General features: G+C 43.8%; 1 pseudogene; it reads left to right on the forward strand.

The window, feature by feature from the left end:
- Positions 1–330: 330 nt before the first annotated feature.
- On the forward strand, positions 331–2,111 carry LOC139568673 (GTP-binding protein Rhes pseudogene; annotated as a pseudogene).
- Positions 2,112–5,167: the final 3,056 nt, after the last annotated feature.

Genomic DNA, 5,167 nt, shown 5'->3' on the forward strand with positions numbered 1-5,167 from the left:
TCATTGTGCACATAAACACAAAATAGAACATCAAGAGATCAGGCAGCTCTTTCATCTGTGAGCTAACGTTGCGTGAGTCTGCTTTGAATGATAATCAGACTGCTGCTCCTACCAAATGTTCTCTGCTCCACTTTTCCAGTAGCTCTTGTTTATACACTTTCAGATATCACCTCGTTTTCCCCTCCCAAATCTGTCTAGTACACACATTTGCATGCAGACCAGTGATTGGCCGCTCGTATCATACGCCGCAATAGACAGCCATGTGCTGATTGGCTCCTGCCGGGAAGAGGGCATGGAATCCCTGCGACCAAAAAACACACATAAAAGGGACCGTGGAAAACGACAGAGGCAGACAAGCACCTACCTATTACAAGAGAACTTTGAGCACTATCAGAGACCTTCTGCTCGAATCTGTACAGAATTCTCAGACAATCTACACTCAGTGTGCAATTGCGCAGCTGTTTATACCGACAGCAACTTCACCAGAAGACAGAAGAGTTTGACTGGTCTTGTGTTCTTCTCTTCTACCTGTCTACTGACAGAGACTGTCCGTGACTGAACGGTCAGTTTAAAGACACTTTTAGAAGCACATCGTCATCCAGACAAAAAGCAGTATCATGTCTCTAGAGGTGAAGGAGAAGACCCAGGTGAGGTTGGTGTTCCTGGGGGCGGCCGGCGTGGGCAAGACGGCCCTGATCCGCCGCTTCCTCCAGGACACCTTCGAGCCCAAGCACCGGCGCACCGTGGAGGAGATGCACAGCAAGGAGTACGACATCGGTGGCTCTAAGGTCACCGTGGAGATCCTGGACACCAGCGGCAGCTACTCCTTCCCTGCCATGCGCAAGCTCTCCATCCAGAACAGCGACGCCTTCGCCCTGGTCTACGCGGTCGACGATGCAGAGTCGCTGGAGGCCGTCAAGAGCCTCCGAAACGAGATCCTGGAGGTCAAGGAGGACAAGTACACCCCGATCGTGGTGGTGGGCAACAAGTCAGATCGAGCGGGAAGCGACCGGCAGGTGGCAGCTGACGACGTACTGTCAACAGTGGAGCTGGACTGGAACAACAGCTACGTGGAGACGTCGGCCAAGGAGAACAACAACGTGATGGAGGTGTTCAGGGAGCTGCTGCAGCAGACCAACCTGCCCTGTCGGCTGAGCCCTGCTCTGAGGCGCCGCAGGGAGACCTTCCCCAAAGGAGACCCCAAGGGCATCCGGCCGCCCATGAACAAGACCAACTCCTGCATCATCTCCTAATAGGGCAGGTTGAAGGAGAAAGAGAGGGAAAGGGCGTGGGCTAGTACACCTGTTCAAGTGCTGCTGGACAAGAGGGAGAGGGAAACTTGACTATGTATGGGCTGAAAAGGTTGAGTTGAGGGACTGCCAGTGGGCTGAAACGTAACTCCCAAACACTCTTGATTCCATGTCTGCCTCCCTTGTCCAAGCGATGTGGTTGATATGGGAAGAGAATGGGTGACAACGAATGGTTATGAAAGAGGACTTGGTCCAACTAATGTAAACATTGTAAGGTGGGGAGATAAGGGTGAAAAGGTGACAAAGATGTTCAACTGCTCAGTTGTTACTCAGTAATTACTTAATGTAATGTGTTGCTGCTTATTGGGTTAACAGGCTTCTGCTGTTTCAGTTTAGATCAATGTATAGCTTTTGTATTCAAATTATGCTAATTTTGCAACGTGTGTTTGACATTCACTTGCAATAAGACATTTGACTGTTGCAAACATACAATAAGAGTATTTATTGACTCAAAAGAAAGATGTATATGCTGGGGTTTGTGCAAAGTCAATGGTTTGATGTAAAACACCATCTATTCAGTTGGAAATTCACGTGTAGCACAGCATTATTGTTTACAAAAGACTCGCTTGTATTCACGTTTTTTTGGATTGATTTCCTATTAAGCATGACTTGATTAATGTGTGTAAAAAGTGGTGACATGCAAATGTCTATTACATGCAATTTTTTATTTTAAACATGTTTTTACATTCTTACGTATTTTTTATTCACGATTTATACATTAAACTGCTTTACCAGTGTTCATTTTAAGATGGAATGTTTACCCCATAAAGCTAAATAAATAGTACACAAATTTAAAAAAGCTATGATCTCCTGTAATAACTAACTGCGTTATGAATATGAGACACATATTTGCACTCTCAATAGAGAATGAACAGCGCAGACACAAACTGGAGGAGTGAAACGGACGTCACACACATCAGACATCGCACACGTCAATCAAATAGCAACGGTCTGTCTATCATCATGACCCCAATAGATGTGCAGGTGCACCATGATGTGGATCAAATTTCCACAAACAAACTACAAAAACATACTACCAAAGCCCACTTACTAGTGAAGGCCACTTACTAGTGAAGGCCTAGGCCAGGGATGGGCAACTTTGATGGGGGTGGGGACTCGTCATGAGGGGCCGCTGTGGCGCACGGGTCTGCATACCCACATCCATACCCACACATGCAGTCAGAGCAGGCCCTAGCCTTTTGGGGGCCCTAAGCTACATTTTTTTTGGGGGGGGGGGGGGAATTGATCTGCGGGCCCACAAAAGAGCTGCCAGTTGCCCATCCCTGACCTAGGGTATAGCCTACAATTACACAAGGCTCAATGGATTTTCCGCCAAAATGTTTAAAGACAACTATGCTGGCGTTATCAGGCTACCTGGAATATAAATGAATAACATTAAGCCTGAACCTTAATTTGTAAAGAATAAGATAGGCTTATAAAAAATTGCAGATATAGCTTACTGTGATTCAGTTCACACAGCCCCACTTCTTGGTCCAGAAAAGGCTTCGAACTGAATTGTGCAGGCTCTATTATAGTCCAACGTCGCCCTCTAACGACAGTTGTCTTTCACTGCGCCCCCCCTTCATAAAATATTTATCAACTTTATAAGCATAAATCATTGTATTTCTTTAAATTACTGTATTTAATCAGTCTTCCTTTGAGACATTGACCGTTGCTCTCACAAACAAAATTTGGCCTAATTAGTTACACCTGCTGTGAGCAGTCTAGGCATGCGCCACAAGCCTCAGTACTGTATGCAAATTAGCATCATCACGAGACAATAGGCTACCTTTCTCAAATTATATTTACCACAATATACTGCACTTGAGTGAGCCCATCTTGGGACTTTTTTACTTTACAAAGCATATCCCTTACAAAGTATTGTATTTCTGTCTTGTTTCGATAGCCTTGCACAATACATCAGATATTAGGAATGTTAAAAACTTCTGAAAGAAATATGTATGCGGATTTTCCCTGTATGTCATGAACACAGACAACACGGTCACAGCTTCCAACATACAAGTAAAGTACAACACACCGTCTCCACCAAAAGATGTGGTTGGCCCCCTGTCCCCCCATCAGATGCATTGTTTCCTGTCTACGATGAGGAAGTGGCCTGATGAACGTTAGTCCTCTAGTTCCTCTTTCTGTCCAGTTAAAACATTCTTCCGTACTCTCCCCCTATTCATTCATAGAATGGACGACTGGAGAAGAGAGGTCTCTATACACGCACAGTCAAACAGGTACGTAGGCCTTTGAGTCACAATAGTGTTATTCAATGACACGACTGAGGCGTTTTAATTTGCAATACCTAAAATTGGTTCTCATATGCAATAATTCTGTCTGTGATGAGTGATTACTAAATGCAGTACTATAGCCTACTGTATTGAAATGACTTGGTTTATTTTGTAGAGAATAAAAATAAGTTAAAAGTACATATCGTGTCCTCAGTTCAGATGGATGTCCAGTGTCTATGGTCGTCTCTGCCCCTGGACTTGGTCAAAGCTCCTCAGCAGATGTTTCAGAGAATCCTGAGGCGTTTAGAACAAGTTCAGGGTTCTGGACTCTTTCTGACAACTACAATGCATCTTAAGTTAAAACATTTGCTCTGTTCTGTGAAGACAGATCAACAAGCTGCTTGAGACAACACACCAATTCTCTTAATATTCTGCCTGCAAGACATTGTTAGCAGGTGCCGTTTGACTCCACATTCTAGCCCATAATTAACTGTTCTTTCTACTTTCAGCAATATACCGTAGTTGCTATTAATACTGTATCCTCAGACAAGCATAAGTGAAATTAGGTGATATCACTAGCACACGTGGCAACAAAAAAAAACTACACAAAATATATACATTTCCTCACTTCTTTAACAGACTTGTTGCCTAATAGATCCATGCACTTGCCTCATTGCTGTACATTTAAGCTAGTACCACTTGCTTTCATGACATGGTTCAGATGGAAAACACAGACAACCTTCATTTGAATTTAGAGGAACCCAGAACCAAGATGTTAACCACACGCAACCAAAACCACCGTCAACATTGAGACAATGTTTCCATTGAGTCATTGAGTGTGAGGTAGATCATAAAAGGGAGAAACAGGCCTATTGAATAGGCTGGCAGAAAGAGGCAATAACTGACAGACCTATTCAGCTCGACAGGTTCATGAACGTTGTATTTCATTCCACTGATGGTAAACACGTAGCTGTGAGAGAGAGGCAAGCAATATCTAAACACAGAACAGGTCGATTCAATGCACCTCTGCAGAACATGGAGCCACAGTACTTCACCACTCAGAGTTGTTTGCTCATGACAGACTTCAACAGAACACAAAGCTTCAAGGGAACAAGAGAGAAGAGATTATCGCTACACATGAAAATACGTAAGAGCAGATTTAAGCATTTGTTCTCTTCAAAGGCTTAGCCTCGTCTACTTCCGTGTGGTTAATGGGCTCAGTTAAGTCCTCGATATGCATATCCCTGTTTTAATCTATGAGCAAATGGAGATCAAATCCCCATGAAAACAGAGCAGTCTTCTTTGATAGCTGATATATCAGAGGACCTCAGTCTGTCCATCATAATTTGCGAAGTGACAGATGAAATAACCTATTCTTATGTGCAGAAAACAGACTGTGCGCAAGTGTCTATTCTTGTCCGACTTCAGTTAGAGCGGTATCGGTATCTGTGACTAAAATAGGCCTTGCCACTTGTTACAATACTGTGCTATAGTTCAACGCCTGCGAAGAGCTTTGGGCCATAGGCATCTAACTACAAGCTAATTCATTAACCTTTCGAACAGACTAACCATGTACCAGTCTTGCTTCAATGTTGGAGTTCAATTGATCACAAATACATG

The sequence above is a fragment of the Salvelinus alpinus genome, chromosome 2 (genome assembly GCF_045679555.1).
Source record: "Salvelinus alpinus chromosome 2, SLU_Salpinus.1, whole genome shotgun sequence".
In the NCBI taxonomy this organism is placed as follows: domain Eukaryota; kingdom Metazoa; phylum Chordata; class Actinopteri; order Salmoniformes; family Salmonidae; genus Salvelinus; species Salvelinus alpinus.